An 11,831-nucleotide genomic window follows, 5' to 3' on the forward strand; every position below is an offset into this window, starting at 1 on the left:
ATTTTTAGGTGTAAACACATACTACCTGGAATAGACCTCACTGCTGGGAGCTTACTCAGAGTATATGGCAGGTCTGAAACTAAAGCCTCTTGTTTAGGATCCTGGATTTTCTTATGCTTCTCTGTTTTTCATCAGTGATTCTGAAGAAAAATATCAATAAGCATATATCACCAAGAGCTAGAAGAAGCTATTTAAAACTCTTTGCATTGCTCTCTATTTTTGTTATGCTCTACTTCTGTTATTTGACTAGTTGGCTGGCTGTCAGAAAAGAAGATGACATGCTAATTACTTTTGCAATTGTTATACCAGTATAGTGCTCATAGTCAATATTACTATGGTCTGCAGTCAGATTTCTGTATTGTTACATACTATTATGCCTGAGTGATTCTTGATGATATATGAAATGAATATTACTGGGTTTTCCAAATTCCTAAGCAGGCCTGGAAGCACCCTGAGAATGTGAATGCTAATTATGCAGACCACAGAGACAAATTCTTTCCTCTTTGCTCCACTAGAAAACAGTAGAAACCAGAAAATTTTGGATGGTCAATAGCAGCTCTGTTTAGTGTTTAGAAAATCTTGTAGAGAATATTTTGTATTGCTGAAACTTATGGGAAGAAAGACATTTAAATTTCTCTGTTCTGTGGGATACATATAGCTGTTCTTTGATAAAACACTTGTTTAATGTTGTGCATAAGAAATCAGGCCTTTCCTTTGAAGTCAGAAGGAAAAAGTAAGGAGTTAAATTTCCTGTACTCTGATTACCCCCAAATTTAGATAATTTATCTTAGAACTGTATTAAGAAGAGGATTTTATTTTCTCAGGTTTTCTCTTTCCATGTGCATGTTCTTTTGTGTCTCACTGAGTCTAAACATATTCCTCTTTATTTTCTCCAGTCTGTAATCCTACCCCCAGTATTAAGAGTAATTTAATTTCTGTTTCTGAACATCAGATCTTGACAAGACTATACAGATAAATTTATATGAAAAAATGACTGAGATGTATTCCTTTTCCTGATACCATGTTAAGTGATGTTATACTGGTACGTTTTGATAACAAAGAGATGGAAATTCTGCTTGTCAAACTGTGCTCAGAAAACACCCAGATATGATCAATGCCACTCTTCATTAATTATTTCTAATCACATGTTTCATAGCATTAGTACAAACCACAGACATCACAGATCACCAAAAGCTGCTTGATTTGTATTCTGTAGTCTCCAAAAAAATTGCACTGTGCAAAATGCAGTGCAATCACTTGTGGAGTGGTGGTACCATGTCATGTTCTTCTCCTCCTTGCAGCAGTTTCTGGTCAAAAAGCAGAGAAAATAAGCTGGACATCTTGAGTCTCTACTTTCCCAAACTTCACTCTCATCCAGTGACACCTGCTATACCTTTGTCACCAATGTTTTATGCAGTGCTGTTTGAACAGTGTGCCTGACTGAGCAACAAAAGTGCTGAGTCCTCAGAAATGAAATTTCCAAGTGAAAATCTCTGAGACCTTCACAATTTCTCTCATGGCTGGTTTTACTGATGAAAACTGTGGTGATAACTGTGGTGCAGGAGTGCACTTAACCCCCCCCCCAGCTGTTCAGAGTTGCTCTGTGATGGTCACTGCTCAAATACCCAGTGAGAAGGAGAGTGGCTCAGGTGAAACTAGATGTCCAAGTCTTTCACAACACTGCTGACCAGCAAGAGTCACAGTACAAGCATGTATTGGCAATGCTCTTAAACCTTTCAAACAAGGGATGGGTAGTTTTTGGGTCCTGTAACTGCTAGTCTGTCTTTCCTTCTCCTTGCTGATGCCCCATGTCACAGCTGAACAGAACCAAGGGAAAACCACAGGACTGCACTTGCAGGTCATCTCCTCAGATGGAGACACTGAAACTGTCCTCCTTCTTTAGCTCAGTGGGGCATGAGCTATTTATCTCCCAGGCTTCTGCAGAACTGATGTGTTGGGCATGGTGTACCATTTCTCTCCTGGCTTCTAAAAAGAGTAAGGACATGCTGACAAGGGTATGGAGCCCCTTCTTCCCAAGGAACACTGAGGTATAAGCCAAGGCACTTCAGCCCAGGATGGGGAGGGGAGAGATGTGGGTCACTACAGATCTACCTAACTGGTGGAAGGATTACGAGGTATCAGATGAAGCCAGAGTGGCCATTTCAGAAAAAAAAAAAAAAAAGAAAAAAAATCATTGTTTCTTCACAAAAGACATGCAATGCACTGAAACTACCTGCTGCAGGGTGCTGCGAATGCTATTGTTAGCATGGGTTCAAGAACTGGATAAATTCATAGATAAAAAGCATGGTGATTATGGCAGACACAGAAACCCGTTGAACTGCAGATGGGTAAAAGCTTCACTGGAAGAGAATTTTGGGAAGCTACCTTTATATATAGCTTTTCCTATTACATCTTTTTCTCAGCGTCCATTTTTGGCCATTGTCAGATATAGAGTGCTGGGCTAAACAGACCTGTGGCCTGATGCAGTCCAGCTGGTCTTAGGCTCCTGTGTTACTATGCTTTCATACAAATTACATCAAATCACAGAAGGCCCACAGGATATCTGTGGAGTTGCGAAGAGGAGAAACCAGCAATGTTTCTTTTCAAAACCGATCTGCTCATCAGTGTGGCTTGTGCCATAAACTAGTTGCTTTCCCAGGCTGACAACTTATCATTTGCAATGCTCTTACCAGGGCCCAGGCTAGCAGGAAGGGCCTCATGCTGCTATCCACTTTGTTAAACAGAAGTTGGTTTTATATTTAGTGGTGCATGGAGTGTACAGATGAAACAAATCACTCCTTTAGACTCAGCAAGATAAATAGGTCCTGTTGCAAACTAGCAAGGAAGGCTGAATGCAAGATTAATATGCAGTCCCAAGTTACGGTTCCCACAACATTTATTGATTATTTAGAAAGTAAAAAACCCACATGATTCCTTATACAATTCAGACTGAAATTCTTGTGCAATCTTTCTTGAAAGAAGAAAATAGTTTGTCTGGGAGGAGAGCTTTTTGACTGGTTACTGTTCGAGGGGCAAGAGGTTTAAAAGCATCCTGCCATCAGTTTAATGTTGTTTTCTAACAAATTCTGAAAATAAACACAGAATTCACAAATAGAAGAGTTTTGCTGCTTAGAGGCTGCTCCATGCTAGAAGGTTAGCCTGGGCAATAGGAAAGGACTTGTGATCTACTGCTTTCTCCCACTTTTGACCTTGAATTGTAACTATGAACCGGTGACTCTGACTGTACTTATTGTAAAGGCAAAAGGGTAAACATCTCTGTTCTGAGAATTTGATAGGGAATTGGTATCAAGAAGTGTTTCAAAATTCAGTGACTGGGTGAGGAATAGACTGCAAGCATGTGGTATGTTGTCTGATGCTTTGATGTTTGAAGATCATCCCTGTGATGGGTTAGACCTTATCAATTCCTCTGTTCCCCTCTTCCACACTTACAGGAAAAGTGACTGTCTAATCCTACATTGTTTCCTCAGCTGTTTTGTAGATGACCTTGTTGAAGAGATGTGCTTTCTGGGTTAGGGGGGCTTCTTTCTATCAGAAATCTTACAATAGCATGCAAATTGTCCAATTTACACAGAACAGAGAACCACAATGTCTTCTCTCCATTCCCCGTCAATAAGGAGTGCAGTTATCTAGTCTTAATTGTGTTTTTTTCTGTTATTATTATGAGTGCTTTCAAAATCTTTAATGTCCAGCTACAAAGGGAAAGTTCTGACCAAAATATGAATCTATAGCACGTCATCTAAAGGATGTGAAAAATTATATCTTATAAGGTCCAGTGCTTTGTATTGATCTTACAGAAGAGACAAATCTCCTGGGTCAAAGTTGAAGTGATATGGACAAGTAAAATCAATAATAATTTTAAAAATAGACTTTTTTTTACTAATTCATGAAAAAATAAAAGAGCACTGTAAGACCTGCACATTATTGATGTTTTACAGATTACTTCTGGTTTTTTTTTTTAAATTAATTATGTTTTGCAAAATATTTTATGCCAACATCCAGTTGGCAAAAACATATTTTCAAAGCTGAAATCAAGCATTTCTATCAGAATACATTGGCTAGTAAAAGTTTTTTTGATACCTTGAACACATAAAAACTTCTATCTTTCTTCAGTAACAGTCAGAATTGCCTGTGACAGGATAGAAGGACCTCTGACATCCCGTGATGAATCTCACTGGGTGGTTCTTCACTTCAGTTGTTCCTTGTCTCCCTGTGCCTTTCCCTGTGTCCTCTGAAGGCAAACCAAGGAGTTAATAAGTACCTGCGCTCTAGCTGACTCATTCTCAGTTTGGTAGGATAGTGCAGTCCCATTTTCATCACCATATTAAATAAAATTAGCTGAACAAACTCAGCATATATATTCTTTTTTGCTGATGCTCCTGGGACAGTAAGCATTAGTGGGGAAGGAGTCTACGTAGCCAGGTAGGCTGCTAGAGGTGGTAACCCCTTAAGCAGTAACCTCCACAACTTTTCTGAGATGTTGTCTGTGAAAAATGATTTTTTGTGCTGTAGATCTGCCTGTATTTTCTGTATGCTTGTGCTGACTCATATTTAGTGAATCTTAATCATTTTAGATGTGGAAAGATCTAGATTTTTCTTTTTTAATGGAATTTTTTGAAAGCTTTCTGTCACTCAATAAATGTGGGAGATTTAGTGTAAATCTAATTGCTTGGGAAACCTTGCAGTCACTGAGGCTCTTGATCAGGTGTCTGACAATGGAGTGTGAGATAGGAGGCATACTGCATACTATCTGCTCTTAAACAGAATCAAAATCTAGGAGAAGTCTCCTTGGTTGAAAGTATTCCAGAGCTTCACTGACTCCTGGAGGCTGGTTTGGTTTCGATCTAGCATTATTTCAGTAATTTCTAGCAGTAAAATTTCATGCAGCTTTACCCCATTACCCCCTCTTTGCCAGCACACAGAAATTTAGTTGAGAGCTGCTTAGCTTTTTTCTTTTTCTCTTAGGAAAATCAAGCTGTTGTGGATTTCTGCCATGTACAAATAAAGCTTCTCTACAAATTAAAGAGGTCTCTCAGTAATCATTTCCATGACACCCACTCATCAGTGTCCACCTTCTTGATTGCCTGTGTGCTGGCATGATCACGTTAGTGTCTTTGTTGATGACTAAAATGGAGGCTATCATTCTACAACACATGCCAGACATACATTTTTGTTGGCAGGCACCCTGGAGACAGATTATTCATTTCAATAATATAAAATAAAATTATAAACCAGATTTGATTTTTTTTCCAATCTTCTTATCTATGTTCCCTCTTTCGGTAAGTACTCCCAGTATTTTGCTTCTTCCTACATCTTGTGTGGTGGTCTCTGGCTTGAACAGAATGATATTGGACATAAATTAACCCAATATGACTTTTTTCATTGGCAAAATTTCAGCTTGATGTTAAATATTTTTATTATTTAAAGTACTCAAAATGTGTTATGTTAAGAATAGAACAGTGCGGGAAATGTCACCCATAAGGAGTGTTTTTGTCTCCTACAAACAGCCTATTGCAAAGAGCATGCCTTGTACCTTTGAATAGGATAGCTTACCAACCAGAGACCATGTGTGGGGGGGCTGCGAACAGGGTAGGACAATCCCCCACACCTAATTATAATCTTTAATATTGCACAGTATTTATCAACCGTTAAACAAACAATTGTTTAATTTCAAAGCTCTTCTGGTTGAACATTAGTCACACACTCTCCCTTGCTCTCCATTTGCTATGTTAAAAATCACAATCCTAAAAGTGTTTACTTGAAAGATTCCATAATTAAGCAGCCACTTAGTCCAGGAACATCAAAATCCTTTCCCAGAGACAGCAGACACGGCTTCGAGTAAGGGGTTAGACCAATGTAGCCAGAGTCCAGCTAAACATATATAGAATCATCGAATCCTTCAGTTGGAAAAGACTTTTAAGATTGAATCCAACTGTTAGCCCTCACTGCCAAGTCCACCTCTAAACCATGTCCCTGAGTGTCACATCTCCCAGCACTTCTGGGAATGGTAATGACACCACTTCCCTGGGCAGCCTGTTTCAGTGCCTGACAACCCTTTCAGTGAAGAATTATTTCCTAATATCCAATCTAAATCCCTCCAATTCAACTTGAGGCCATTTCCTCCTGTTCTGTCACTCATAACTTGGAAGAAGAGATTGACTCTCCTCTGGCTACAATCTCCTTTCAGGTAGTTGTAGAAAGCAATGAGGTCCCTCCACAGCCTTCTTTTCTCCAGGCTAAACACAAGCAGTTCCCTCAGCTGCTCCTCATCAGGCTTGTGCTCCAGACCCTTCACCAGCTCCGTTGCCCTTCTGTAGACCCAATCCAGCACCTCAATGTCTTTCTCGTAGTGAGGGGCCCAAAACTGGAGACAAAATTCGAGTTGTGCTCTCACCAGTGCTGAATACCCGGGGATGATCACTGCCCCGGTCCTGCTGGCCGCACAATTGCTGATATAGGCCGTGATGCCTTTGGCCATCTTAGCCACCTGGGCACGCTGCTGGCTCATGTTCAGCCAGCTATTGGCCAACGCCCCCAGGTCCTTTTTTGCTGGGCAGTTTTCCAGCCACGGTTCTCCAAGCCTATAGCATTTAAAAAGTGCAGTGGGAAGGGGGTGGAAGGAGTGTAACAGAGCAGATTGAAGTGGAGAAAGAAAAACAATAGGTACAAATTTCTACCAGTTTCCTCAGGCACCCATAGCAGCTGCTTAATGATACATGTATCATTATATCTTGGAGTAGTTGGAGGGCAGAAGCAGACTTGATTACACTACAGACAATTGTTTCACAATAATTCTGGACCATTTTTCATTAGCTGTCTCCCCTTACAGCAAAACAAGGGATAATTTTTTTCTTAAAAAATCTTATACCTCTAGAAGGTTGTCCAACAGTTAAAGATTTTTAATAATTCATCATGCAAAACATCTTGAGCTAAATACTAAATTTCCCAGCAATAACAACAAAAGATGAATGAAAGGAGCTGAGGTTAACTTGCTCAGAAAGAAACAAAAGGGTAAATAAAAAGAATGATGGTATCACTTTTCCATGATTTATCAGTACATTTTTATTATACCCTCAACTTTGACATGTTTTGTCACTCAGTCTGTTCAACCAAACCAGTTCATTCCAAGGAAGCTGATTAAGTAACTGATTAAAATGAAACAGTAGATTTATCTGCCTATAATCATTTACCATCACAAGCAATAGGTGGCAGCCCTTATTAGTGAGTGCAGCTACTGATATTACCTTTCAAGAAAGATAAGGATTTTTGGTTTTGATCACCTGTCCTAGCTCATCAGGTCACAAGTGATATAACTGTAGTGATGTGAGCAACAACCTTCTTTTCTTCCTTTTGAGCCTTTAAAAAGAGGTATCTCATTCATAGTAACATTTAAATGTGAGATTCTGATGTCATTAGCTGGACCTAATGTACCCAGCTATGAGCAAGGTGGAATTTGTAGGAAGAGAAGCCTTGGTAAATTTTTTAGATCTCCTTCCCAAGACACACACTGTGATTGCTCCACCTTGGCTTTTCAGCATGGGTAAAGCAGGTGATGGTGGTGTTCTGCATAATTTGACATTTGTTCCTAAAACTTCTTTTTGGTGCCTGGGGATGCAACTCGACACCTAGGATTCACCACAGCATATTAGAGCAGTGAAATGAATGGGAACTGAGAGTGAGAGACAAACCAATATCTGTGGTTTTCAGTATTCAATGAGGAGTCTATCTGCCTGCCTGCCGTGGTGCGTGCTTGGCCAAGATAGGCTCTTCCTGCAAGATGTTTTGAATATGGCTTGGATTAGTTGATGCACTAGCTGTCTTCCTTTTTAAACTTGGAAGTTAAAAAAAGAGGCCATTGCTGTTCAGGATCTCAGTGTGGAACATCCTTATAGACAATAATGTGTTCCAGGAGCTCTCTTTCCAAAACCTGCTCTCGTGAGTGGAACGATGTGAAGCAGCTGTTGCAAATGGCAAAAATGATAAATTCTGATTCTTCATCTGTAAGTAGAAAACACATTTTTCCTTTCCCAAAAGGATCATGAATTTTCAAATTACGGGGGAAAAAACCTTCTAGTCTTGAAATACTGAGTCCTTAAAATATTGAAGTGAGATTATATGCGCTAAATGCATCCGCATTCCCTAATTCATCTTGCTTATCAATAAAATTAAAACCACTTCCAAATAAAAGGTCACTGGAATTTGAATGCATTCTTAAAATTGCTGGTTTAGCAAGTGATTCTGAGATCAAATGTGTTTTTAAATGCTATGTCATGCACTGGTCACAACACTGCAACACAGATACTTCTTTAATCTTACAGAATTCATCATTGTCTTGTTTGAAGGTTCTAATTTAAGTAGGTTTTCAGAGAAAAAGAAGATAGCAGCCGACCACAGAACATAGCAAACTGTAAACCATCTTGCCATATTCACTTTTCCATTGCCCTAGCAATTGGTGCTGTTACTTCTCTTGCCCTGTGAGTTATAGCTTTAGTAAAGCACTGCCAGATTCAAGTCAGCAGGCCTCTGCTGGCACCACAGAATGACAATTCTTATCCGTTTTCTATAGCCTGACATTTTCAGTAAGGCCTGGAAGGTTTGGTTAATAGGGTTTGTCAAAAGGGAGCTACAATATAAAATGTTGAAATATGAAATGAGAGCAGAGCAGAGAACCCGTGTCACGTTAAATGTTACCAAAGCAATTTCTAGGAGACTAATTATTCACAATAGATAACTAAATTGTAAATCTCTATTACAAGTGGGGCATCGAATGTAAGTTTCCTTGAAAAGTGGTTCTGAAGTCTGCTCCTTAATAGCTAATACATAAGGAAAATGATAAATGTACCAGAGGCTTTGGAAGATGAGAGGTCAAAGGAATGAATGGACAATAACTCCTGTATTCATTTTCTCTGCAAGTCCTAAAAAGACATATTTGCATTATAAAATGCCCAATAGATTTTTTTTCTACCTGATATCGAAAGCATTCTGATATAAAGATTCTTTCTGACTATTGATAGCTAGAGAAAGGGTTAAGGGACAGACATCAGAATGTGACATCTATGAATATTTAAGAGCGCTCAGCTGGATTTGCAAAGAATAGTGACAATCAGGTACTTCCTAAAATTCCATGTCCTGCCTTTTGAGTGCAAAGTCCCTTCTAGGATGGCAATTGCACTTGCTAATGTCCCTATGAAATGTTGTGTCCTATTACCTGAAATAGCACATAATGGGTAATCTATGTCCCCAGGCAGTATTTGTTCCTGTCCTTTCTATTATGAGGCAGTTTGTGAGAGGAGAGGGAGGTGAGTGGACATTGCCTGTGAGAAGAGGCTTTCTGAAATATTCTTTTGTGGTAGTTCATACAACCTTTCTTGTTTCTGTTCTCTAGATTGCTGCTCAGCCTTATGAATCCCTTTGGATGTTTTTAGTTATTATTAAGTAGTTTTTAATAAGTAGAACACGCATTGTGGCAGAAACTATATATCTGACTGTAGTTTTCCTGTTATTACCTCTACTCTCCTTCTTTGTTATTGCTTCTGCTAGCATTTGCTATGCAAATATGTTGTGCAACTGAAAGTGTATTCTTAAGAAATAGAGGTGTAACTACATTGCAGGTTGGCTGAACTCTTCTTTATGGATTGAAGGGTATCATCTAGCTCATTAGTTAACCCTACTTAAAGAGGCTCTTGCTTCTTGCTCCTAAAAAGCTCTTGCTTCTTTATGGAAGAGTTAAAAGGGGAAACTGTTTAGAGCATACCAGGAAGGTAATTTCCTTCCTGGTGTCTATCTGTGAAGATGTAAGAGGAAATAAATGAAGTAAGGCTATCTCTGGCAAAGTATATGCTCATAAATGGGGCTTCAGCTCTTGGAGTTGTTGGGGATTGATGAGGAATATTTATGTCCCTAATCATTGCATTAGACATGACTTAAATGTACAGAAATGGATGAGAGGTGGATTTCTTTCCTTCTACGAAGTAATATGTGAATTTTCAAGAACTTACTGTATTGGAGCAAATTTGCAAATTCCATTATTCTTTGCCATAAACATTAAAAAATTCTTTTTGCTTTTTCTACCTATAGTCAACAGCAACCTATGTAACTGACAATAAGCAAACTCAGTATCTTTGACTAGGCAGTGACCATGATTACACTCTGTAGTATGATGGTGGAGGGTCCTGTTACCTGCAAATGCATTTATCTAATTGATGAATTTTATGGGCTTCAAACAGTAGACCACGAATCCCTGTTGCCTAGACCTGGGATTAATCTGTGCCTCAGGATGTCATAGGTTTGGTGTATTTTCAAGTATTCTGCTCTGACAAGCACGATGAATCTCTCTGTGCTGCTGTTGATGTGAGTATCTTGGACATGACCGTAGCAGGTTGGTTATAGTTAATGTGCATGAACTCTCTGCAGAACAGCCTTGTGCACCAAGTCTTAGAAAGCACTGGGTGAACCGCACACATCACAGTCACTGCCCTTGCACAACAGAGTGGATGTTTCTGGAGCTGCTTTGTTTATTATGCACCTCTCATTATGACTGATGAATCCTAACATATCAAATCTATTTTGCTTCACTGTGCATTTAAACTAGATCTATTTATGTCCACAGACTCATGAACTGAAATACAACTCTTGTCCAGAGGAAACATTCTTTGTCTGTTTTGTGTCTGTATCTGGAGCACAGCAAGTAGATTGTTACATCAAGGAATGAACTACGAAGAAACTGCAGAGAGAAAATGTGGACTGTTTTACTAGTGAAGTACTTCTGTACACAGAAGTGTTCCTAATTATTAAGCTGTTTGTACTTTCATACTGCGGATGATTGTCGAGTTTGTTCTAGGAAATTTCTGTTCTGGAAAGTCTTTAGATTAGCAAGGTGAATGTGATGATTCTCTCGCTTCACAGTTTTAATATCTATTTTCAGAGAGCTTGCTCGGACTTTATCAGCAGCAAAGCTACTATTGATATCTGTCATATATGAGCAGTAATTATTGGTAAGCATGTCCTTAATTCTTTCTGTGCACTTAATTCGTATTAATTTTCATTGAAAATAGTCACAATGAAACTGTAGAGGACAGCATGGTACTAAAGAGTACAGCAAAATAAGTACAAAAGCAGAAACAACATTTCCTGAGTTTGAATATGACATGATTTGCCATACAATGCAGCAGTTCTTCCATTTTGTAGTCCATCACAGTTGCAGGTCAAGGCAATGCTTCATAGGTAGTCTACAACAGGTGGTTGTTACAGTAATAACATATGAAGAGGGGCATGTAATAAGGAAAAGATAAGCCTAGAGTCTGGGAAATGGACAATGAAAAGGGGTATTAAAGGTCTGACCTTCTCATAGTAGTCGCCAGTACTTTCATCTGATTAAGGTGTAGAGATTCTCTTCCATCCTGGTGTAGCTGGTGTTTCTGAAGTTTTCAGTAACTCTGAGACTTCATAGAATCATAGAATATCCTGAGTTGGAAGGGACCCACAAGGATCATCAAAGTCCAGCTTTTGGCCCTACACAGGAATCATTTGCCAAGAATCACGCCATGTGCTTGAGAGAATTGTCCGAATGCTTCTTGAACTCTGTCAGGCTTGGTGCTGTGATCACTTCCCTGGGGAGCCTGTTCCAGTGCCCAGTTACCCTCTGGGTGAAGAACTGTTTCCTATAACCTAAACCTACTCTGGCACAGCTTCACGCCATTCCCTTGGGTCCTTCACTGCTCATCACAGAGAAGAAAGCAGTGCCTGCCCCTCTACTTCCCCACTTCTGTCACCCCAGAGTCCAGTGGTACAGGAGGGTGTATTTTCAGAGGTTT

This window comes from Chiroxiphia lanceolata, chromosome 1, assembly GCF_009829145.1.
Source record: "Chiroxiphia lanceolata isolate bChiLan1 chromosome 1, bChiLan1.pri, whole genome shotgun sequence".
Classification (NCBI taxonomy): Eukaryota; Metazoa; Chordata; class Aves; order Passeriformes; family Pipridae; genus Chiroxiphia; species Chiroxiphia lanceolata.